Below are 27140 nucleotides of genomic sequence, written 5' to 3'. Positions count from 1 at the left end.
TTCCCGTCGATCTCATTTTTGAGATGTTTGTATTCGTTTATGCCTGCTTCATTTACTGTATTTTTGTACTTTCTCCTTTCATCAATCACGTTCAATATCTCTTCTGTTACCCAAGGATTTCTACTATCCGTCGTCTTTTTACTTACTTGATCCTCTGCTGCCTTCACTATTTCATCTCTCAAAGCGACCTATTCGTCATCTACTGTATTTCTTTTTCCTGTTCCTGTCAATCGTTCCCTAATGTTCTCTCTGAAACTCTCTACAACCTCTGGTTCTTTCAGTTTATCCAGGTCCCATCTACTTAAATTTACATCTTGTTGCAGTTTCTTCAGTTTCAATCTACAGTTCGTAACCAATAGATCGTGGTCAGAGTGCACATCTGTCCCTGGAAATGTCTTACAATTTAAAACCTGGTTCCTGAATCTCTGTCTTACCATTATATAATCTATCTGAAATCTTCCAGTGTCTCCAGGCCTCTTCCACGTATACAGCCTTCTTTCGTGATTCTTGAACCAAGTATTAGCTATGATTAAATTATGCTTCTTGCAAAATTCTACGAGGAGCTCCCTGTTTTATTCCTTACCCCCTAGTCCATATTCACCTACTATTTCTCTTTCTCTTCCTTTTCCTACTGTCGAATTCCAATTCCCCATGGCTATTAAATTTTCGTCTCCCTTCAGTATCTGAATAATTTCTTTTATCCAATCATACATTTCTTCAATCTCTTCGTCATCTGCGGGGCTAGTTGGCATAAACTACTACTACTGTGGCAGGCGTGGGCTTCGTGTTTATCTTGGCTACAATAATGCGTTCACTATGCTGTTTGTAGTAACTGACCGCGCTCCTATTTTTTTTATTCCTTATCAAAGCTACTCCTGCATTGCCCCTATTTGAGTTTGTATTTATAACCCTGCATTCACCTGACCAGAAGTCATGTTCCTCCTGCCACCGAGCTTCACTAATTCCCACTATATCTAACTTCAACCTATCCATTTCCCTTTTTAAATTTTCTAAGCTACCTGTCCGATTAAGGGCTCTGACATTCCACGCTCCGATTCGTAGAACTCCTTTTCTTTCTCTTGATAACGACTATATTATCTCCGGAATATTTTACCCAAGAGAACGCCATCATCATTTAACCATACAGTAAAGCTGCATGCCCTCGGGAAAAATTACGGCTGTAGTTTCCCCTTGCTTTCAGCCGTTCGCAGTACCAGCACAGCAAGGCCGTTTTGGTTAGTGTTGCAAGGCCAGATCAGTCAATCATCCAGACTGTTGCCCCTGCAACTACTGAAAAGGCTGCTGCCCCTCTTCAGATACCCCCCCCCCCCCCCCCCGCCGTTGTGGTTGCACCTACGGTACGGCTTGCTGTATCGCGCAGATGCACGCAAGCCTCCCCACCAACGGCAAGGTCCATGGTTCATGGACTTACCGTAATATAACTAGAGACAATGTAATTTTCTTTCTTTCTTTCTTCTTTCCTCCGGCGTATTTCGTAACACAATGGGAATGAGTTCGAATGAATATCCTAAAATATTATGACATTATAAAACTGCTTTTTCCCTCGGATTTGTAACTCTATAAGTTTCAGAACTGGTTGCTGAACGCCTGCTGGAAGGTACGACTTTTACGCAGGATGGCGCTCCACCTCATATTGCTACACGTGTGAAAGATCTCTTGCTCACATCGGTTGATGAGGATCGACTCCTGAGCCACCACTTCGTATTTGGCCTCCTAGGTCCCAAGACCTCAATCTGCGTGATTATTAGTTGTGGGGTTACCTAAGTTGCAAATCTACCGCGATCATCCGACCATATTTATTTATATAGCGTATAGCATTACATATCAACAGCAACTAACAAATATGGATTACATAATTTTAGAAAATTTTACAAAAATATATTAATTTCATGATTTGTAATACAAAAAAGTCTATAAATTAACATCTAATTTGTCGATCCATACAAGGGCCGCCTCTGTCACTTCAAAGAAATCTTCCAAGTTCCCATGGTAGTCTCTTGTGCTACAGCTTGTTATAAAGTGATGGATCGTCTGGTGTTCATTTCCACAGTCACACTGAGAAGATGAAGCCCTTTCCCATCGGTAGAGGTTTTCAGCACAGATGCCGTGGCCTGTGCGGATCCGATTAATTGTTTTCCAGGCACGTCGCGTTAATTCCATACCGGCTGGTCTTGTGTCAAGTCTTTAGAGGGTCTGATGTTTCTCATGGGCAGTAGTATTGCATATTTCTGTCCACTTTTTGTTGATACTGAAAGTACCTGCCTGTAGTGATTCTGCTTTTAGGACAGATGGTTGCCTAGCTTTTAATCGGTTCCCATTGCCTATCTCTAGTTCATACTCGTTCCACCAGCTGGATGAAGTGATCTCCGCTGTGTCACTGGTTCAAATGGCTCTGAGCACTATGGGACTCAACTTCTGAGGTCATCAGCCCCCTAGAACTGAGAACTACTTAAACCTAACTAACCTAAGGACATCACACACATCCATGCCCGAGGCAGGATTAGAACCTGCGACCGTTGAGGTCGCGCGGTTCTGGACTGAAGCGCCTAGAACCGCTCGGCCAACCCGGCCGGCTGTGTCACTGGGCTATGACACAGTCATTTGCACTCAGTTATCACTGTACTCTGTTGTGAAGATAGTTCAGTTTTTCGTCTTGCTACGTTGTGTACGAATAAAGGGTTGATCAATGTTCTTGTAGAACAGACTCCCATCATATGTGTTTGTCATGTTTTGATTGGTATGATTAGTCAATAAGTATAGGCATGTTTCACTCTCAAATGTTGCTAGTACTTACCTAGTACATAGAGGTTCGCATGGTTGGCTGCTCCATGATGTTGGTTATGTTATTGTCGGTAAGCAGGCACCGTGCATTCCACACACAATTTATTTTTGCGGTGAATTTCAGAATTAAAACAGTGTTGGTGGCGACAAGTGTCCGTCGTAGCGTTGGTTTATCAAATCGGCAGTATGCGCGTGGCGTCCCTCTTTGCCCTGAGGTGTCGCTGTCAGATGGTTGGCTGGCTGCCGGACTCTTTATGTCTTAGGCGACACAAAGACTCTGGCAGGTGACAGCTCTGCTAAACCTTCTGGGAGGGGGCAGTGGTGTGCAGTGGCGGAATTCTCGACTGTGGAAAGGGATCTCTCCATAAAGAAGTATTTGTTTAAATAAAGTCTCAAGTGTTCTACTAATCGGTATAGAGTTCGGATTTAAACGTAGGGCAACAAGTCGATGGCTGTCATGTCCGGGAGGTCTCCCGGTTTTTGTTTAAATAAAGAGGGAAGGGTCTGAATCAGAAGCTCAAACGGCTCTCCGACCGTGTAGGCTGTAGATTCTTCGACTTGCGCCATAGGGTGGTTGGGTAGCGGGTTCCGCTGAATAGGTCAGAGGGCCACTATACGCAGGAGGCGGCTACACGGGTAGCAGGGTCTGTGTGGCGTGGACTGGACGATTTTTAGGGTAGAGGGTCTCGGTAAAACACAAAAAGGGCTTCAAAGCGTGCAGGCCGAACACAGGAAGAACGTAGATACAGGAACCATAGGTATAACAGTTTTTAATTGTCGTAACTGTGATCGGAAAGTACCAGAGCTCCAAGCGCTAACAGAAAGCGCTGACGCTCAAATCGTAATAGGCACTGAAAGCTGGTTAAGGTCAGAAATAAGCTCAGCCGAAATTTTTCCGAAGAACGTAACGGTATTCCGAAAGGATAGGCTAAACACGGTTGGCGGTGGCGTGTTTGTTGCTGTTAGAAGTAGTTTATCTTGTCGCGAAATTGAAGTAGTAGATTGTTCCTGTGAGTTGGTGTTGGCATGGGTCATTGTTGGCAAACGGAATAAAATAATAATTGAATCCTTTCACCGACCTCCCAACTCAGATGATACAATTGCTGAAAGGTTCAGAGAAAACTTGAGTTTGATTTCAAACAAGTACCCGACTCATACGATTATAGTTGGTGGTGATTTTGATTTACCCTCAATATTCTGGCGAAAATACATGTGTAACTCCGGAGGCGCGCATAAAAAATGATCGAAATTGTGCTAAACGCACTCTCTGAAAATTATTTCGAGCAGTTAGTTCATGGGTCCACGCGAATAGTAAATGGTTGCGAAAACACGCTTGACCTATTAGCAACAAATTATCCTGAGCTAACAACGAGCCTCAAAACAGATATAGTGATCAGTGAACACAGGATTGTTGTAGCGAGATTGAATATTGTAACCCCCACATCCTCGAAAAATTACGAAAGATATGCTTATACAAAAAAGCTGATAAAAATTCGCTTGACGCCTTCCTGAGAGACAATCTCCACGCCTTCCAAACTAACAATATAAGTGTAGACCAGATGTGGCTTGAATTCAAAGAAATAGTATCGGCAGCAATTGAGAGATTTATACCAAATAAATTAACAAAAGAAGGAGCTGATCCTCCTTGGTACACAAAACGTGTCAGAACACTGTTGCAGAAACAACGAAAGAACCATGCCAAATTTAAACAGACACAATATCTCCAAGATTGGCGATCTTTTACAGAAGCTCGAAATTTAGCCCGGACTACAATGCTAGATGCTTAAAATGGTATCCCCAACGAAACTTTGTCTCGAAACCTCGCAGAAAATCCAAAGAGATTCCGGTCACATATGAAGTATGCTAGTGGCAAGACACAATTAATGCCTTCTCTGCACGATAGCAATGGAGATACTATCGAAGACAGTACTGCCAAAGCAGAGTTACTAAACAGAGCCTTCTGAAATGCCATCACAAAAGAAGACGAAGTAAATATTCCAGAATTCGAATCAAGATCAGCTGCCAACATGAGTAACATAGAAGTAGATATCCTCAGAGTAGTGAAGCAACTTACATTACTTAATAAAAGCAAGTCCTCTGGTCCAGACTGTGTACCAATTAGTTCCTTTCAGAGTATACTGATATAATAGCTCCATACTTTACAATCATATACAACCGTTCGCTCGACGGAAGATCCGTACCCAGAGACTATAAAGTTATACAGGTCACGCTAATATTCAAGAAAGGTAGTAGGAGTAATCCACTAAATTACAGTCCCATATCATTAACACCGATGTGCAGCAGGATTTTGGAACATATGTTGTGTTCGAACAGTATGAATTACCTCGAAGAAAACGGTCTATTGACACACAGTCAGCACGAATTTAGAAAACATCGTTCTTGTGAAACACAACTAGGTCCTTAAACGCATGAAGTGTTGAGTGCTATTAACAAGGGATTTCAAATTGATTCCGTATTTCTGGATTTCCGGAAGGCTTTTGGCATTGTGCCACACAAGCGGCTTATGGAATATCGTCTCAGTTATGCAACTGGATTCATGATTTCCTGTCAGAGAGGTCACAGTTTGTAGTAATTGACGGAAAGTCATCGAGTAAAACAGAAGAGATTTCTGGGGTCTTAGATTGTTTGCAGATGACGCTGTCGTTTATCGACTAGTAAAGTCATTAGAAGGTCAAAACAAATTGCAAAACGATTTAATAAAGATATCTGTGTGGTGCAAAAATAGGCAATTAACCTTAAATAACGAAAAGTGCGAGGTCATCCACAAGAGTGTTAAAAGGAATTCGTTGATCTTCGGTTACACGATAAATCAGTCAAATCTAAAGGCCGTAAATTCAACTAACTACGTAGGAATTTCAATTACGAACACCTTAAATTGGAAAGAACACATAGAAAATGTTGTGGGGTAGGCTAACCAAAGACTGCTTTTTATTGGCAGGACACTTAGAAAACGTAACAGATCTAGTAAGGAGACTGCCTGCACTACGCTTGTCCGTCCTCTTTTAGAATACCACTGCACGGTGTGGGATTCTTACCAGATAGGATTGACGGAGTACATCGAAAAAGTTCAAAGAAGAGGAGCACGTTTAGTATTATCGCGAAATACGGGAGAGAGTGTCACTGAAACGATACAGGATTTGGGATGGACAACATTAAAACAAAGGCGTTTTTCGTTGAGGAGGAATCTTCTCACAAAATTCGAATCACCAACTTTCTCCTCCGTATGTGAAAATATTTTGTTGGCGCCGACCTACATAAGGAGAAACGACCTCCATGATAAAACAAGGGAAATCAGAGGTCATATGGAAAGATATATGTGTTCGTTCGTTCCGCGCGCTATACGAGATTGGAGTAATAGAGAATCGTGAAGGTGGTTCGATGAACCATCTGCCGGGCACTTAAATGTTCAAATGTGTGTGAAATCTTATGGGACTAAACTGCTAAGGTCATCAGTTCCTAAGCTTACACACTACGTAAACTAAATTATCCTAAGGACAAACACACACTCCCATGCCCGAGGGAGGACTCGAACCTCCGCCGGGTCCAGCCGCACAGTCCATGACTGCAGCGCCTGAGACCGCTCGGCTAATCCCGCACGGCTTGCACTTAAATGTGATTTGCAGAGTATCCAGTAGATGTAGATGTAGATGTGGGAGGGGTTGGGGGGGGGGGGAGGGTCAATATTAATGGAAGGAAATCAAGGGACGATTACAGTAACCTACCTCGAATGGATATAGGTTGCAACAGTTTTGCAGAGATGTTGAGGCGTGCACAGGATGGACTCGTATGGAGAACTGTATCAAATCAGTCTTGGAACTAAAGGCCGCAACAACAGCAATATCTAATGGAATAGTTTTGTCGTGGAACGTTCTCACAATGATCTCAGTAATTCTTAGGAACGGTCGTCTGCGCTAGATGTTTTGTTACGACTTAGTTCTTTCAGTGGTTTGTCTAACTCTTCTCGCTAAGGAATCTATAGCACAGAAATCTCTAATGTCTTAAGTGTCAACAGTCATCTAACATGCATTGTTTTCGCTGTCTATAACATTGTTTCGCTGATGCAATTTCTGGTCCCTACGGAAAGAGGAAGTGGTCATTTTTCGCAGCTATAGCGAACACTGTTTACACATATAAACTCACTGCAAACTACTCAAGAAAACAGTAAGCGTTCGTTAAAGTATGCCGATCTATACCTCTAAGCCACGGGTACCTGGTATTAACAATGGGGCCCTTGTCAGGTTAACGGACGAAATTTTAAGCGCAAACTACAACTGGATACGGCTATAAGGCCGAAGGCTTTTTATACGTCACACCAATTTGTATGATGAAGCGTATTTGAAAGAGTCCTCATTACGCATGTGTAAACTGCAGATGCTTTGAGTTAATTACGGAGTGGAAATTACCGAGTCTGTGGAAGTGTGTATAACGTCCTGCAGAGGGAAATTCAATTTTATTACGAATGAGATAATTGCACTTACAATTACTCAGCGGTATCAGATAGTGAACGAAGAGCAGAATTTTTTTACAGAATGTAGGTGATCTTTCAGTGAGTTTGTGTAAATGTTAGTGTTCATGAGGTCATTACGACCATATTTATTTAATCCATCGAAAAACCTGTACTGTTACTTGATCACTGACAGTACGAGTAAGAACGCTATTAGAATGAGACTATAGTTTCTGCGAGTTTGGAAGCTTTCATATCAACACGACAAATTCGCCAGCTCCTTAATCACAAATTTGACTGACTGTGGTGAGTGGAGAACGTGTTATACTATGTCATTTTATGACCATAATTGCATTGCTTTTGAATGTATGAGCGACGGTGAAATTTCAATATCATGACTAACACAGTGTTTGATCGATATCCCATGCGATTTGGAAATAATTAAAATTCACTCGGTAACTAATCCAGCCAGAAAGGTGTGCGCAGATATTTCATGAATCCATTTATGTTTGTGAGCAGCTTCACGTAATGTGATTAAAGAATACTAAATGTGGACTTAGTGGTGAAAGAAGGACTGCAGTGCTGTCAGTAATGGTAATAACAGTAAAGCGCTTGTCAACCTGAAGCAGTTTTATTCTCCAGGAAGTTGTAAAGAATAGGACTGTTGTCGATCCCACATCAGACCTGTGAAGTAGCTCGCCTTGGCCCAGACAGTTATGGCATATTATACTATGAAAGCTCTGGGATTGAAAGAGGCTAGTTTTAACGCGCGGGAGGAGCGGAATGGAAGATTAAAGCATTCCACAGTCCATTTTGTAAGTAGGCTGTTTAAGTTTTTATATTGGTAACGACATGTAGCGCTCTATATGAAAATCACTGACTGTGCTGTGTGCAGTCTGAGGCTGGTCGGCATTGTTGCAATATTCGCCATTGTAGCGTTGGGCAGTTGGCTGTTAACAGCGCATAGCGTTGCGCAGTTGGAGGTGAGCCGCCAGCAGTGGTGGATGTGGGGAAGTGAGATGGCGGATTTTTGAGAGCGGATGATCTGGACGTGTGTCCATCAGAAACAGTATATTGGTAAGAATGGATGTCATGAATTAATACATATATTATGATTTTTGAACACTATTAAGGTAAATACATTGTTTGTTCTCTATCAAAATCTTTCATTTGCTAACTATGCCTATCAGCAGTTAGTGCCTTCAGTAGTTAGAATCTTTTATTTAGCTGGCAGTATTGGCGCTCACTGTATTGCAGTAGTTCGAGTAATGAAGATTTTTGTGAGGTAAGTGATTCATGAAAGGTATAGGTTATTGTTACTCAGGGCCATTCTTTTGTAGGGATTATTGAAAGTCAGATTGCGTTGCGCTAAAAAATATTGTGTGTCATTTTAAGCACAGTCTTGTACAATTTTTCTAAGGGGACATTTCATAATTTCAAATAGCGTTATTCGCACAGGCCGACGCCGAAAAGGGACGTCATGGTCAAGCATCTCTGGGAAGAACGTTGTGATGTTGATGTTGATGGGGAGAGAGTGGCGTCGTCTGCGAAGATGGGAAGGTAACATACCCTGACTAAAAGTGAAGCACACAGAGGGGGAAGAGGAAATGAAATGAAACTTCACAGAGGTTCGAGTCCTCTCTCGGGCATGGGTGTGTGTTTTCGTCCTTAGGATAATTTAGGTTAAGTAGTGTGTAAGCTAAGGGACTGATGACCTTAGCAGTTAAGTCCCATAAGATTTCACACACATTTGAACATTTTTTTTTTTTTGAAGCTTCACGGGATGTGATCTTATTCAGTAACTACAAAATCAAATGAGATTTACAAAGAATTTGTTAGTATGAGTCCATTTATCAATATGACATTGCGTATTTTCTGATCTGTGTTCATGCGCTCATACAGTTGGAAAGGGTGTCACAAAGCCATTCCATTCTCTCATGAGGTAAGCTGGCCTACAACTGTCGTAAATGGTCCTTTTTGTCGTCGTGGATACTCACAATAGAACGTTGTTGACGTCCTAGCTGGTCCGACATACACTGACAAGCCAAAACGTTATGACTACCTGCTTAATATCTTGTTTGCCGTCTTTTGGGACGAAATCTATCACTGATTCTGCGTACCACGGATCCGAAAGTATGTTGGCAGGTTTATGCAGGTATGGCATTGGTTCAAATGGTTCTGAGCACTATGGGACTTAACATCTGAGGCCATCAGTCCCCTAGAACTTAGAACTACTTAAACCTAACTAACCTAAGGACGTCACACATATCCATGCCCGAGGCAGGATTCTAACATGCGACCGTGGCGGTCGCGCGGGTCCAGACTGAAGCGCCTAAAACCGCTTGGCCATAAAGGCCGGCTGGCATTAGATGTCTAGGCAAAGGTCATGTAATTCGCGTAAATAATGGGTCGCTGATTTGCGCACGCGGTGATGGTGCCGATAGCGTCCCAGATGGATTTCATAGGATTTAAATCAGGCGAATTTGGTCGCCGAGACAGCAACGTGAGGTTACTACAATCCTCCTCAAACCACTGTAGCACTGTTATGGCTCCGAGACACGGACAATTCTACTACTGAAAGATGACATCGCGGTCGAGGAAGACATCAAACATGAAGGCACGCATGTGATTCGTAGCTGTCAGAGTGTCTTCGTTTACTACCAAGGTCCCATACAAGCGCAGGAGAATATTTTCCATAGCATAATACTGCCCCAGCATCTTGCGTCAGTGGCGTGCTGCATGTTTCGAGCAGCCGTTTGTGGAGACGACCGTCTTGTGTAGCAAAAATTTGATTCACCCGAAAAGCCGACACGTTTCCATTGATTGATAGTCGAATTCAGATGATGCAATGCCCACTGAAATCCTAATTGCGTCAACATGTGAAAACGTCTGCTACGGAGCTACATGTTCAACAATGTACGATGAACGGTGTGCTCCGAAACGCTTGTGCGTGCACCAGCATTGTGCTCTTTGGGCAGAGATGCCACAGATCTCCATCGATCCTGGTTTACAGAGTAGACAAACCTCGAACCTCACGTTCTGTGAAGAGTCGTGGACGTCCAACCACATGGCGCCTAGTGGTAGTTTCACTGTCCTAAATCTTTCCGTAGATGCTCACGGCAGTAGCACATGAACATTTGACCAGCTTCGCCCTTTTCGAGACACTCGTTCACAGGCTCTGCGTAATAATAATCTTCCCTTTTTCGTAATCGCTTATTGCAATGGATTTTCCCACTTGCAGTCCATATCTTCGCTAGAGTGATCCCCTTCCGTGTCTGCTCCGTTTACATCCTCATGTTGCCGCGTCACGTGCCCGCAATGCCATTAGTCGGCGTCCAATGTCGCGGTGGGCAGTGGTTACAATGTTCTATCTCATCGGTGTATATCTATTGTTATGCGTTCCAATTGGAGTTTGGAGTGACATCTTATGACAGTGAGGGGAGTTACGAGTTTGTAGGCTGGTGGGAGAAACGGTAAAGTAACAACAGCCAGAGAACAGCGAAACATGGACGCAATCTCTCTGAGCTTGATCGTGCAGCAGCAAAACGACTGCCTGTAAAACTAAAGGCTTTTTCCGGTTCCTGTTTTAACCTAGCATACACTGCTTCATGACGTGGAAATTCATTAGAAAGGATACCTGATTCGGATTCCACGATAAACTCCAGGCCCTATTTCCCCTGTTGGTTAATTGGTGTAGGTTAGAAACACGTAAGTCGTCGAAGTGCGGTCCAGTAGACAGACTTGCAACATGCCATTGAACAATACGAAATTGTTATTGCCGGTATACGCACATACTTTCTTCTTCTTCTGTACATGTTATAAAATAAAATCCCCAGCCACGTTTGTCTACCTGCATGGGAAGGCTAATCTCAGGAACTACTGTAGGGATTGTGATGAGGTTTTCACTAATAGGTAGACTGATTGACAAGGAATGTCAGCCGGCCGGGGTGACCGAGCGGTTCAAGGCCCTTCAGTCCGGAACGGCGTGACCGCTACGGTCGCAGGTTCGAATCCTGCCTCGGGCATGAATGTGTGTGATGTCCTTAGGTTAGTTAGGTTGAAGTAGTTCTAAGTTCTAGGGGACTGATGACCTCAGATGTTAAGTCCCATAGTGATCAGAGCCATTTGAACCATTTTTGAAGGAATGTCATTTTACTAATTTATTACCGTTACGCCCGACAAGTCGCCCAGCCGTAGATACTTAGTGTTGTCCGCGCAAAGCCAGAGTGAGTCGATAGTTGTACATAACATCCAAGCAACAACCGAATAGAAAACTCGGAAGTATATGCAGACGTCATATTCAATAATTTTCTAACCTCGCAGAATCCTACCAAATGGGATTAAAATCTTCGAACGCGTTGCGCTAAGCATCATAAAACGAAACTGATGCAGAAACGTTATTGTTTAAAGCGATTCGGACACACGTGTAGGTCAGGACATAAAGGAATTAAAGACATTAGCTGCCAGTGCGCGCTGATTTATACCAATGAGGCAAGTTGAAAATTTGTAGCGGACCAGGATTCGAACCTGGGTCTCCTTCTCACTAGGCGGATGCGCTGAACACTACGCCATCCGGACACAGTGGTCACTAAAAATGCACCGACTCCCCGAGCACGGCCCCCGCCAGACCCAAAGTCTCAATTTAAACTACACACTACTCATAAAGAAGTTTGTGGCACTTGCACGGAGACACACTTGTACGGAGAGGAAATGTGTTGACATTTGCACAGAGCCCAGGACACTGCAGGTAGTGGACAGGGTGTTCCAGAAGTAGGGTACAACGACCTATCCGCCGCCACCTTCTACGTTCTCTGGGAAAGGCCAAAGCCCGCTTCCTGTGCAAAGTTCCCTTTCCCCGCACCGGTTCGCAGTGTACGTGGCTTTCTTCCACAGTTCAGTACTGCAGTTGACCTCTGACTGGCAAGTAGCGGTCCGTGTTTTAGTGCTGAGATAATGAAGTTCACCGAGGCCACCAAAGGGCAGGCTTTACCGATTTACAACGGGCATAAATATATTGTGGATTATTCAAACAAACAAGAAGTGACTTACTGGCGTTGTGTAAACTTTAAAAAGAGTAATTGCAAAGGTAGACTATCCACAAAAAGTAACACAGTTTTAGGAGAAGGCAGAAATGTTTGTATTCCAGTTGAAGCAGCAAATGAAGTGCGAAAACATTTTGTCGGCGTAAAGAGCCAGGTAAAAGAAACAGACGCTACAGTTTCATCAGTTTATATTGAAGAAGTAGGACAGCTCTTCAATCGAGAATACGACATAGTAACATTGTTACCATCACATAGAAATGCTTAACAAACGTTATATTGCATTAGGCGAAAATTTATCTTCGGCATCTGTCGGTGTGCCATACCCCCTTTTATAGTCCATATTTCAAACATTTCTTAGACGTACTTGAAATTCGAGTACAGCCAAATCGTTTTTCGGTCTAAGACTAACACTCGAAAGATGTGAAATAGTCATTAAATTTATGTTGAAAAAAATTGGTTTTTGGGTGGAGTCTCCCCTTAAAATGGAATGTAGCTGTTTTTAAAGGGATAAAAAGTAGCATAATCGTCGGGTTAGGAATTTCAAAGTAGACACATCAACATCAATGTATCAGTGCAGGATGTCTAGTCTACATGTTTGTTTTATGTGATTGTATCTTGATACGCTTAGTGTTGTATTAATGTGCTTCAGAACTTTGAACAACAACTTTACAATATCATCCATGCAAAATATTATGGACACGTGGAAGGCGCACAGCAAGAAGCTGATGTGGAAAGAAAGGAAGGAGGAAAAAAAAATTTTAATGATATGACTGAAGAAAGTATTCATCATACGGGAGCAGAGAAATAAGGACCTCAATAGTTTCCAACATTTTCACTACGAAAATACATATTTTGTTTTTTTGTGGAGGAACAGTCAACGAATGAATCTGCAGTTAGATAAAGTTACGGTAAACTGCTTTTCAGCTTGCAGGGCGTCGCGCCCTTTCACTGATTTTCGGGTTATGCTGACAGTGTGGAAACTCGGCTACACCTACAACTTATTCTCCTGCAGTGTGTCGTTTGGGTGATTATAGTTTCATAGAAAAATTAGTCTCGTCGACTTCTGTTTCTTCGATGTATATTTTAACGATTTCAGAAGTCTGCAGGTACGATTATGTCGATGTTTAGACTTACAGTACACGTGATGAAGAGAACGAAGACCGCCCACATAAGCTCATTGGCAGACTTAAGAGCTTGGCATCGAATTAGCACTACTCGAAAAATGATACCAGACGTTGATCCTTTAGTGAAAAGTAAAATAAGTGATATTTATTTATATTATATTCTGTGTTTAACGTTTAAATAAAATGGCAATGAAATATAAGTTTGTCAATTTAAATGTTGTCCTAAAATGACAGTCGTCATAAGGCAGCAACAGTTGTAAGAAAAGCCTTGTTTCTCACTTAGCTGGTCCCATTCATTGCCATTTCTCATTATGTTGAATTTCATTGCAAGTTCTCATTAATACAACATTCTTAAAAATAAATTTGTCACGAAACGCGTTAATGAACCGCCGTGAAGCGATACACAGTTGCTCAGTGCTGTGATGTCGGCACAATCCAGCTCGCACGTTGTAGTGGGACGAAATTAAGCGTCACCCATCCACCAAAGTCAGCCCAGTTTGCAGGTGACTATAAGTTTAATTTAGTTTTGTTTATGTGTTTTCTTATTATTTGTAATAAATGTGAATTATCTAAAAGTTTGTATTTTTTTATGTGTTTCATGTACGGAGAGGTCGGCGCAACGAACGGGGACAGCATCTTCGTTGCCGCGACCAGAGAGGAAATTGCTGGCCGCTATACGTCGCGGGTCGACAGCCAAGGAGCAACAGAAGATCCTGGAACCGAGTTGTTGCGTCGTGCTTCTAAAGATTAAAAATGAAGTTTTATACTCTTTTTGTACAACAATGACATCATATAGATCTTAATCTTATTGAAAGTTAGTCACTGTCTGTCAACGCTCAAGTTCACATCTGTATGTGTAGGAAGCTAATAAAATAGTGTATGCTACTAAAGTTGAAACACGTGTCTTGAAGATTTATTTATGAAGAGTTATGTGAACGGATTAATAATATATTTGACAAGATTATTGATTCAGACAGCGTTGGCCGAAACTTTGAATCTAAAAAGTTTATTTAATGTGTGATTCTGATATCGATTAGATCAAGATAACGTGTGTCGATATAATTTTCTGAGGAGAAACAAACGAAATTTAAATTCGAAAAAGTTACGAAAACCAATTGGCCCAAGTGATGTAATTCTCTGCACACGACTCAACTGATGTTTTACAGTTTCGTTCAAGAACCATTCTATGACAATTTAAAAAGAATATGAATCATTTTTGAAGTGGGTTGTAACTGACGTAGGTGACGAAGTCTGCACATGGTCATATATCAAACGAAAATTTAATACGTCGTTACATCGCACCGTGGCGACCTTAGAAACAGGACTTGTGTGCAACTAAGGCACACAGGTACGAAACAAAGCATCAAGAGTCCTTCGGAAGTCAACGCGAGTTTCTTGGAGCCTTCACCAGCCAGCGGCGACTTCGCGGGTGTGGGCATCTGACGGAGTGCAGCCAAGCAGTACGGTCACGCAGTTGTTCCACGAGAAGGCGCATCTGTTGGGCAGCAGCTGAACGCTGCAAACCTCGACAACCCTTTTTCTCCCTAAACTAATAGGCCCAGTACGTCAGCTGCGGGGCGTTCCTCCGGCTGGTATTAGAGGTGTTGCTGAGGGCTTCGCCTGTCTACGGCGGTGCCGGGCGTGGTTGCAGCCAGCGACGTTTCCGGTGTTCGACTCAGCGTCCTGCCGGTTGCGGAAACGGGGTCGCAGCATCTCAGCGGCTGCATCGACGGCTGTTACATCTGCAGCCCATAGCAGCACACTGATCATCGAGAACTACAAATTACAATATTAAGTGTCCGGTGAGTTTGTTTCAAGTTGGAAGTGGAGTGTTGTACATAGGAAGTGTGCTTTTACAGGATTGTTGATTACAAGTCTGCGTGTGTAAATAGTTAATATCTTACAATAATGTCGGGAAGTGAAATGTCAGACGAAGAGCAATCTATGTCCGATAGGAGCATGAGGGCCCTTTTTAGGGCGATCGCTAAATTAAAACAATCTAACGAGGAATCTACTGCTAGATTGAAAGAGGAACTAAAACAGGAGTTAAAACAATCTAACGAGGAATCTACTGCTAGATTAAAAGAGGAACTAAAACAGGAATTAAAACAGTCTAACGAAGAATCTATGGCTAGATTAAAACAGTCTAACGAGGAATCTACTGCTAGATTGAAAGAGGAACTAAAACAGGAGTTAAAACAGTCTAACGAGGAATCTACTGCTAGACTTAAAGGGGAGCTAACAAAATCTACAGACAGGTTGCAGGAATATCTTAATGAAACCAGTCGAGAATTAAGTGATAAAATAGAGTCTTCTAAAGTTGAAATGCAGGAAAAATTAGTAGGACTTAGTAATAAGATTGCTGATAATTGTAAAAGGTTAGAAGAACATATCCAGGAATCGCGCGAGGAAAAAGCTCGCATGCGAAACGATATCACTGACTTAACCGAGAGACTAGATAGTGTCAATATCTTAGTTGTAAATGAAATACAGAAAAATAACGATATGTTACGAGATGAATTTTCTATGCAAACAGAAACTGTTCGCAGAGAATTATTGAAATCTATTAAAGAGGTCTCTACCAAACCTGTAGAGATTTCTTCAATAGATAATGTAGAATTAGAGACATTAACTCATCAAGTAGAAAAGGACCATACCGAAATCGAAAACATGAAATTTTTAATTACTGAAATATGCAGTAACCTTGAGACTGCCAAAGATAATAACATCGACGAAGGTACAGAACGTTCACATCGTGAGCACAGTGAAGAATCGATATTAGCTAATCGAGTATCCAATACAGAAATGCGGATACAGGAAATTACTAAACGGTTATCGGAATTAGATAATAACGAGAACATTTCAGGTAGCAGAGGTAATAACATAATCAGAGACAACAGTCGCATCGAATTTGCTAGCTCGGACGACAACAATATGAATAAAGCAATCACGGCAAGCCAATCCGATGCAACTCCGTCTCTGCAATCTAAACAAAATCCGACTATTTCTCTCGCAGAATGTCTGGATGACATAACGACAAATTCGAATGTAGCAAGTCGATTTCCTGTATTCAAACCAGGAGGCGAACTTCATCCTATAATCTTTATAAAAGCTTTTGAAACATCATTATCTTCTAAATGGAGTAATGAAAAACGCATTCAATTTGTAATAGGACATTTAGAAGCAGAAGCTGCGGAATGGGCAGTACTGCATAGAACTGAATTCAGGGATTGGGATGATTTTGTTAAGCAGTTTAAACAAAATTATTGGTCAAGACGAAAACAACAACACTTAACTTTAGAGTTGTTAGCCCCTCATCCATATTCTAAACGGTGGGGAGGTTATAGGAATTATTTTGAATGGCATTTAAACCGTGCTAAATTAATTGAAGAACCAATTATTGAAAGTCATTTAATACGAGTCCTAAGTAGTACCGTATTACATAAAGGAAAGAAAAATGTTATTCTACGAATTATACAAAACCTTAATAATGGGGACGAAACAGTTAACACCCGGGGTGTGTGGTTATATTTCAACGACTTGTTGTATTGGAAAGCACAGAGGGAACACCAGAGATGGAAAATCTGCATTCCGAAAACTGTTGTGGACGAGTTAATTACTTATATTCATGAAGGTTACGGGCATTTTGGAATTCATAAATGTATTAAACATCTAATGAAGTATTATTATTTCAAAAATATGTCACGTATTGTGAGAAGTATTATTAGGGCTTGTGAAACCTGTCAAAAGGTTAAAGTTAATAACAAATCCAAGCGTTATAAATTATATGCTGTAATTCCTCGAGGTTTGTGGGATCTACTATCATTAGATTTTTTCGGCCCTCTGCCTCGGAGTTCAGGAGGATTAACATATGTGTTTGTTGTAATGGAATGTTGGTCCAAACATGTGAAACTGTATACTTTGAAACGAGCGAATACAGCAAGCGTTATACGCTGCCTCACCCGAAATTACTTTGTTAACTGGGGCATTCCTAAACGACTTATGTCTGACAACGGTAGTGCCTTTATTAGTCAAAGATTTCAAGATATGATAAGACAATATGGAATCAAACATATCTTAATTTCGAAATATCACCCTCAAAGTAATTTAGTAGAAAGAGTCATGAAAGAATTAGGACGATTATGTAGAACTTATTGTGCACATAAACATACTCGGTGGGCCAAACTAATGCCTGAATTCGAAAAGATATTAAATGAATTGCCTCACCTAACGACGGGATTATCACCTATAGAAATTTTAGGCAAACGAATTATAGGTGAGCCTTTACTAGCTGCTTTACCTTGGCCACCAGTAAATGAGATCCAACAATGTATCCCAGACGAAAAAGTTTGCGAACAGATTGTAAAAAATGCCGAACGGAGAATTAAAAGTTATAATCAACAGGCTATAGAACCCTCATTTCAGGTAGGAGATCTTGTGTTAGTACGATCTCATCCTAAAAGTTCTAAGATCGGTAAGGAATGTAGAAAATTCTTCTTGATCTTTGAAGGTCCATATGTTGTACATAAGATTGTACATCCCAAAGCATTACTTCTTATGGAACCTTCATCAGGTGTAATTAAAGGATTATATAGTGTTGATCAAATGAAACCCTTCATTCCTAAATAAGTTAATATTTAGTATATGTTACACACGGAAGAGCGTTCATAGTTTATTCATGTGAAGTTTTTCGTGATAGTTACGTGTTATTTTAAATAAATGACAGAAAGCTTAAACATGTGTTCTACAATAATCTACTGGTACTTCAAAAAGAGAAAGATAACCAAAAGGGGGATTTATATGGAGGAAACTTTGCTCTTAGGTCTAAAGGAATTTTGCGTATTTTAAATTTACTCGGATAGTAGGAACCAAAGGGGATGGTTAATAGTTTTAGGGACCATGGGCGTCCAGAGCTATATGGCTCACGAGAACATAGCAGAGTGCCTTTAATAGAGGTTTGTAATAGTGTTAATATAGAACACACCAAATGGGGCTCTCTCGCTTGTTTCTCCTAAATAAATGGCCATTACCCAACAAGGTGTCCGAAGGTAAAGAAAGCCGTGCCGAGATTCCAAAGAAAGTTTTGCTTGATTTCTTCTTGACCTCAGGCATAAATAAGGCATTAGGGAAGAGGATGACGTAAAGTAAATAGTACTATTAGTTATTGTGAGAAACTTATTAGTAATATACATTCTTGAAAAGAATAACTCTAGTAAATAAATGAAACTGAAACTAATCTATCACAATTTGAACGCTCTGTCCTAATGTACAACGTTAAAGAACGTACTAAATTAGTATTTATTAGCAACTATTAACTGAAGAGGAGCAATCTCCCTATATTCGGTTACGAATTACCATAAGAGCACAATTAAGAGTAAATGACAAATAGTCACAACGATATCGTATTAAAAGGATTAAATCTATCTAATAGCAAGGACTCTAGGTTACGTAAAATGTGAGGAAAATGTATTAACAGTTAAATATTGTATACTGAACAGTTTTAAATCCGGTTAAAACCTGACAAACTGAGCTTGTGGGTGGGGTATGTAGTGGGACGAAATTAAGCGTCACCCATCCACCAAAGTCAGCCCAGTTTGCAGGTGACTATAAGTTTAATTTAGTTTTGTTTATGTGTTTTCTTATTATTTGTAATAAATGTGAATTATCTAAAAGTTTGTATTTTTTTATGTGTTTCATGTACGGAGAGGTCGGCGCAACGAACGGGGACAGCATCTTCGTTGCCGCGACCAGAGAGGAAATTGCTGGCCGCTATACGTCGCGGGTCGACAGCCAAGGAGCAACAGAAGATCCTGGAATCGAGTTGTTGCGTCGTGCTTCTAAAGATTAAAAATGAAGTTTTATACTCTTTTTGTACAACAATGACATCATATAGATCTTAATCTTATTGAAAGTTAGTCACTGTCTGTCAACGCTCAAGTTCACATCTGTATGTGTAGGAAGCTAATAAAATAGTGTATGCTACTAAAGTTGAAACACGTGTCTTGAAGATTTATTTATGAAGAGTTATGTGAACGGATTAATAATATATTTGACAAGATTATTGATTCAGACAGCGTTGGCCGAAACTTTGAATCTAAAAAGTTTATTTAATGTGCGATTCTGATATCGATTAGATCAAGATAACGTGTGTCGATATAATTTTCTGAGGAGAAACAAACGAAATTTAAATTCGAAAAAGTTACGAAAACCAATTGGCCCAAGTGATGTAATTCTCTGCACACGACTCAACTGATGTTTTACAGTTTCGTTCAAGAACCATTCTATGACAATTTAAAAAGAATATGAATCATTTTTGAAGTGGGTTGTAACTGACGTAGGTGACGAAGTCTGCACATGGTCATATATCAAACGAAAACCTAAGGCGTCGTTACACCACAACGTGTAGCTGTGGTAAACTGCTAGACTTCTCGTTCCTGTACCTGTGACAAGCCGGCTAGAGCCCCGTGCTGCTTGCAAGAGTCACTCCGTGCAAAGGTTACTCCGTGCGAGTGTTCCAACCCCCTCATGAAGTGTCCCTGCTCATTAGCCTTATTACTCGCAGCTTTTCGTCGATTCCTGTAAGACAGCGGTGGTCGACCAGTCCGTCGCCATGACTTCATGAGCCGATCTTTCAAATCCTTTGTCCGAAATCTGAGCTGTCTTTGCGAAAATCCAGTTTGTTGACAATTAGTTTCGCACGGTTTTTGTAAGCGGTAAATGTGACAGGCCTTGTCCCCGCCTCTTTCATCTCCGTCTGCATTTCATCGCTTTTAACGCTCGCGCCAAGCAGCGCTCTTTCCACCTGCATGGTGACGTTAATACTTGCGAATTACAACTTAGGGCGCTGTGAGCGAGGTCAGAGGTCAGGGTTTACTGCGGGACGAGGTGATATCTGCCGTGCGAAGGGGAACGCCTCCGTCTCCAGGGCGACACAAACCTCTGTTTACGAGCTTCCACGAAACAACAATGTGCACGACGGAGATAGTGATCAGTTAAATACTAGGTGTTGTCGAAACTGAGATTTCTGTTTCTACTGACATGTCAAGCTCCTGATCACTCACTTTCGAAACAATCGCAACGACACACACTACAGCGACACCACAGTTTAGCGACAATGAGGTCAACACCGGCGAACATTATGCCGTACAGTTGGCAATAAACATCTCCAAACCACTGCGGCGCGAAATCTCCCGAGCGCAGCCGAGTGCTACCGACTATAACTAGGGAGCTCACGTGCCGTGTTATAGCTCTCCCTCAGTAACGTGTTTGTGAAAAAATGAATGCAGCTAAACATAGCAAAACTCACTACTATCGTAGTGAATGGGAACACAGTTTTTTGCTACGATGCATAAGGATAGGCGTATACGTTTTATATGTAATGCTACTTTAACCATACCTAAAAAGGGAAATACTTGAATGCCAATTTTGAACAGTACTCATAGACTTCGACTCAGAAGCAGCTGTTGGTAGCGAAATGATGAGGAAGAAACTTTCTAATCCAAAACTTAAATTACGATCAAAGCAGTCGGTTTTTAAATCCCATACAAGAAGTCTTTCATCAGACATAGCATCATTTCGTGTGTCAGAAGTCTTGATTTAACACATAAAACTATTTGAGGATGGCACAGTTGTTAATGAATGCTTTCTGGCAGCTAGTGAGTCTTGTTTTCCACATTTAAAAACAAGTCAGAGACAATATCTGCCATCAGAGCCATGCATGTGAAAGATCTGCTACAAGAAAAAAAGTGGGATTAATAGCGTAAAATATAACAGTTCAACTGATAAGAGATTTGAAGTCCTGCTTGTGTTTGTCACTGTATTTAGATGAGTCAGTAGATAGAGTCCATACACCTGAAGCTATCAAATGGTTCAAATGGCTCTGAGCACTGTGGGACTCAACTTCTGAGGTCATCAGTCCCCTAGAACTTAGAACTACTTAAACCTAACTAACCTAAGGACATCACACACATCCATGCCCGAGGCAGGAGTCGAACCTGCGACCGCAGCGGTCTCGCGGTTCCAGACTGTAGCGCCCAGAACCGCACGGCCACTCCGGCCGGCCCCTGAAGCTATCATTTTTGTAGGATTGATGTTAGGGTATTTCAGTTTAAAAGTAGACTAGCTTATAATTTTAACCTTGAAAGACACTACACAAGCAGAAGATATTTACAATGCAAGCAAACACTTCATTTCTGAACATGTGACTTGCGTCTGTTACTAGTAATCGAGCGCCTTGCACGGTAGGCAAACACAAAGGATTTGTTACACTGTGTACAAACGACAAATGTATCCCGGTTTTCCTTTAAATAGCATTGTATCGTGCATCAGCAAGTTTTGTGGATTTATTTTGAAAACGGCACGTATTTGAGTATCGTCACAACAGAGAAGAAAGTTTAGAGAGCTATTAGAAGAACTGCATAGCCTGTATGAAGACCTGTTGCACACCGGAGTTCGATGACCTAGTAGAGGTATGGTTCTAAACAGATTTAGAGAACTTCTGTCAGAGATTAAATCTTTTGCATCTGAAAGAGAGGAAGATTACTCACAACAGTATTATTTGAACTGGTTGCTGGATCTGACATTTGTAACTGAGATGACTGTTAAACTGAATGAGTTAAAGAAAGAACTTTAAGGAAAAAAACCATACCGCCATAATTCTTTTGCCTTCTATGAAGTGTTTCAAGCAAAAATGGACCTTTGGACAGAACAGTTACAGAAATTAAATGTGAAATACTTTACCCAAATATTGTCAGTACTGTCGGATCTACAAATCTCATTGGATCAAGAAGCTGCTAAGAAGCATACGACCGACCTGACAGCATTGAAGACAAATTCTGAAAAGCGATTTTCCGATTTTAAGGCAATGGAACCTGTTCTAACTTTCATAGATCAACCTTCAAAAAAGTGGATGTGGAAGATATTTCATGTAATGTGAAAACTCTATTCTCTTGTAGCGAGAGCTGAAGAGGAAATAATTAGATTTCAAAATTAGATTTTCTTAAAGTCATAATAAAATGACGACAAATTTTGGAAATCAGTGAGTGTGAAAACCTACACTACCATTGTAAAAGTGGCATCATATGTTTTATTGTGTTTTGATCAACTTATCTATGAGGCAGTATTTCCAACGATGAACATAGTGAAACCTAAGTGTAGAAATAATCTGTCAAATCCTCATCTTTCATACTGTGTAAGGTAGGCTTCGACAAAGTATTCTCCAAATTAAAATAAACTTGGCAATGATACGCAAATACAAGTATCTCACTAAACTTTTTTCAACATATATGAACGTGTGTATTATACTTTTTTTTCACATGTGATATATATCGAAAATTGAGTAGTATGTCTACAACAACTCTTGATGAAAAGGAAATCAGCTTTTATGTATTTTGTGTAATTAAAATGGTTAATTTTAGCTATACTGTTGACTTGTGCTTAAACCTTTATGAGTTTTTAAGTCAGTGATCTCAAAATGGGCTAAACTGCATGTAGTAAATCCAAACTGTAAAAGCTAGCGCTTCGTGTTGTAATCTCCTCCTCCCTCCTTTGTTATTATCACTATTATTGTCACTGGTAAGGTCTTCTCAAAAAATACGAGAGGAGTAATATTTACAATAAACTTATTACTTATCTTCTTTTGTCATAGTTGGCTCCAGTTCTTAATGTCTAGGGGTCTGATTCTTGAAGTTGAAATTTTCACGTTTTAGGTTCTCATGTTCCAACTGACGTACTTAAATTTGATGAATGCTTGTGCAGATTTTTTAATTTTTTTTAATGTTTGTTTGCTTCACATTTTACTGGTTGGTTAGTTTGTGGGATTAAAGGGACCAGACTGCTACGGTCATCGGTCCCTCACATTTTACTATATAGGACTGTCTTTTGAATTTTCACATTAACAAATCCGAAATTACATTGTTTTTCCAAATTACAAAAACACGTCCGTTCACATCGCACTTCCTCTCTGCGATAATAACAATATTCCAAAAGGCTTAACCAGTTTTCTTTACCAATAAATTTCCTTTAATTTATAAAGTGAATCCAGAAATAAACATAATAAACAGTACCAGATTGCGTAATTAATAATAGAAATTTTATGTGTGCCAAATATTTCGTAATTTCAAATGTTTCCAAAAAGAAAAAAAAAGAGAAAAGAGATAGTTTTAACTGTTCATACAGAGCTAGTATACATCGATTGTAACAGCGAAAATGAAGTAATTCGATTTTATATTTTTTAGCTTGAAATCTAACATATTGTGTATAAAACTGTATGATTTTTTTCAGATAAACAGTTGAGATAATATTGACCTGACCAAAATTCGAAAATTGTTACTGGTGTTGAGGAGGGTGTCCCTTAACAGTGTGCATCTGTACTGAAGGAATCATTCGTCGTCATTGTTTTAATTATATATATATATATATATATATATATATATATATATATATATATATATATCTTTCCTATCGCGCATGTCTGAAAACTCCTACAAGTGTAACATTTCCAAAAACGTGGAATACGAGGGAAATTAAGTTAAAAAAAAAGAAGTTAACAATGCTGCATTCTACAAGCGTCACCGATGTGCCGAAAGAGTAAAACTGCACAGATCAAAGGCGCTCCTGGAGTAACGAGGTGTATGCGGTCAATTACGGCGCTGAAAGAATGGTTCGCGACCGAGGAAGTGTGGGGGTAAGGGGTCGCGGGTCGATTACGCGGGCAGTGCATAGTTTAGAGCCGGCCCTCCAGACGGCCGGGACGAGTAATCAGAGCGCGCGAAGTGGCGCACGCGCGCGCACGAGTGCCGCCGGCGGTGTAGAGTGTAGCGTGTAGCGTGTAGCGTGTAGTGTGTACCGGCAAACCACTCGCCGCGGAGAGCGGACGGCTCCTTCCCTCTCGCGGCAGCCCTCCACGCCAATCAGCGGGCCCATTGATTGCGTGACGCAACTGGCGCGCGCCCATGCGTGCCGCGCGCTCCTGTGGGTGTGGGTGTGGGTGTGGGTGTGCCCGGGGCGGGGAGGCTCCCTGGGGGAGCGCCTGTGCGGCATTCCCCCGTCTGCGCCGTCTCGCCACGGGGGCCAATTACGCGCGCGGCCAAACAGCGGCCGGCAAGTGGTGCGCTTCCTCGGGGGCTCGGCCGCGCTGCTGGCCATTTCGCGCGCTCTTCGCGAGGCGGCGGGGGCGGCCAAGACAGTGTGAACATCCACCTGATACAGGTGCTCCGTCTGACAGCCCGAATCAACACCGGGTCGTAGCACATGCACTGATGTAACAAAAGACAAGGGATGGCAATATGCACATGTAGGACTGCGGTAGTATCGCGTACAGCACACTACTGCTACACCACGAAGATGACGTGCTACAGACGTGAAATTTAACCGACAGGAAGAAGATGCTGTGATATGCAAATGACTAGCTTTCCAGAGCATTCACACAAGGTTGGTGCGACACCTACAACGTGCTGACATGAGGATAGTTTCTGATTACTCATACACAAACGGCAACTGACCGGCGTTGCCTGGTTAAACGTTGTTGTGATACCTCGTCTAAGGAGGAGAAATGCGTACCATCACGTTTCCTGATGTGTCGGCGGCTGGGCCAACACCTTGTAGATCGAGATGGCTGAAAATGCACGCTAGACTAACGCAGACGGGCGTGAAGTACTGGAACAGGCTACGTAATTAATGCTATGAAGAAAAGTACGTAGCTGGATTAATACTTATCTTTAATCAATCATTGTGGTACATCGCTCTTGACGATACACAGGAGACTTTAATTACAATCACTGTAAGGCTAATGGCGCCTTGCTAGTTCGTAGCCATTAACTTAGCTGAAGGCTATTCTGTCTCTCGGCTAATGAGAGAGAAAGGCTTCGTACATCTAGTCGCTAGCTAGGTCGTCCGTACAACTGGGGCGAGTGCTTGTTCGTATCACGAGACCTACCTTGTGGTGGCGCTAGGTCTGCGATCACACAGTGGCGACACGCGGGTCCGACATGTACTAAATGGACCGCGGCCGATTTAATCTACCACCTAGCAAGTGTGGTGTCTGGCGGTGACACCACATTTCCGACTTTGATAAAGGTCGGATTGTAGCCTATCGCGGTTGCGATTTATCGTATCGCGACATTGCTGCTCGCTTAGGTCGAGATCCAACGACTAGTAGCAGAATATGGAATCGGTAGGTTCAGGAGGGTAATACGGAACGCCGTGCTGGATCCCAACGACCTCGTATCACTAGCAGTCGACATGACAGGCATCTTTCCGCTTGGCTGTAACGGATCGTGCAGCCACGTCTCGATTCCTGAGTCAACAGATGGGGACATTTACAAGACAACAACCATCTGCACGAACAGTTCGACGACGTTTGCAGCAGCACGGACTATCAGCTCGGACACCATGGCAGCGGTTACCTTGTCTGGGGTTACCATTGACGCTGCATCACAGACAGGAGCGCCTGCGATGGTGTACTCAACTACGAACCTGGGTGCACGAATGACACAACGTCATTTTTTTCGGATGAATCCAGGTTCTGTTTACAGCATCATGATGTTCGCATCCGTGTTTGGCGACATCGCGGTGAACGCTCATTGGAAGCGTGTATTCGTTATCGCCATATTGGCGTATCACCCGGCGTGATGGTATGGGGTGCCATTGTCGCATTGACGGCACTTTGAACAGTGAACGTTACATTTCAGATGTGTTACGACCCGTGACTCTACCCTTCATTCGATCCCTGCGACACCCTATATTTCAGCAGGAAAATGCTCTACCGCATGTTGCAGGTCCTGTACCGGCCTTTCTGGACACGGAAAATCATCGATTGCTGCCCTGGCCAGCGCATTCTCCAGATCTCTCACCAATTGAAAACGTCTGGTCAATGGTGGCCGAGCAACTGGCTCGTCACAATAGCCTACGTCAGTCACTACTCATGATGAACTGTGGTATCGTGTTGAAGCTACATAGGGAGTTGTACCTGTACACGCCAACCAAGCTCTGTTTGACTCAATGCCCAGGCGTATCAAGGCCGTTATTACGGCCAGAGGTGGTTGTTCTGGGTACTGATTTCTCAGGATCTGTGCACCCAAATTGCGTGAAAATGTAATCACATGTCAGTTCTAGTATAATATATTCGTCTAATGAATACCTGTTTATCATCTGCATTTCATGTGGTGTAGCAATTTTAATGGTCAGTAGTATAGTATTGCGGACACAAGGTATAAAAGGACAGTGCATTGGCGGAGCTGTCATTTGTACTTAGGTGATTCACATGGACAGGTTTCCGAAGTAATTAAGACTGCACGACGGCACTTAACAGACTTTGAACGAGCAATGGTAGTTTGAGCTAGGCACATGGGACATTCCATTTCGGGTATTGTTAGGGAGTTCAGTATTCCGAGCTCCACAGAGTCAACAGTGTGCCGAGAGTATCAAATTTCAGGTATCCATCATTTTGATTTGCAGCTCCTTGTATTGGCCGTGTTTGCAGTTAAAATTGTTGGATGTGAGGTCCGCTAGTTATGAAAAACACCGTTTGTCTCAGTACCCAAAAATGTTTCGACACCACTGTGCCATCATCAGTGGGTTTTCGTTTTTATTTATGCTTTACATTTGGTGTGCATGAATTTTCTGGTTCACCTGTGTGTTAATTACTACAGGTAGCTTGTCATGTTTTCGTGTGGCAAGTACTTCCATTCTCCGCATAATGCTGAGGTG

This window comes from Schistocerca piceifrons, chromosome 7 (assembly GCF_021461385.2).
Source record: "Schistocerca piceifrons isolate TAMUIC-IGC-003096 chromosome 7, iqSchPice1.1, whole genome shotgun sequence".
Classification (NCBI taxonomy): domain Eukaryota; kingdom Metazoa; phylum Arthropoda; class Insecta; order Orthoptera; family Acrididae; genus Schistocerca; species Schistocerca piceifrons.
This window is presented reverse-complemented; position numbering follows the sequence as displayed.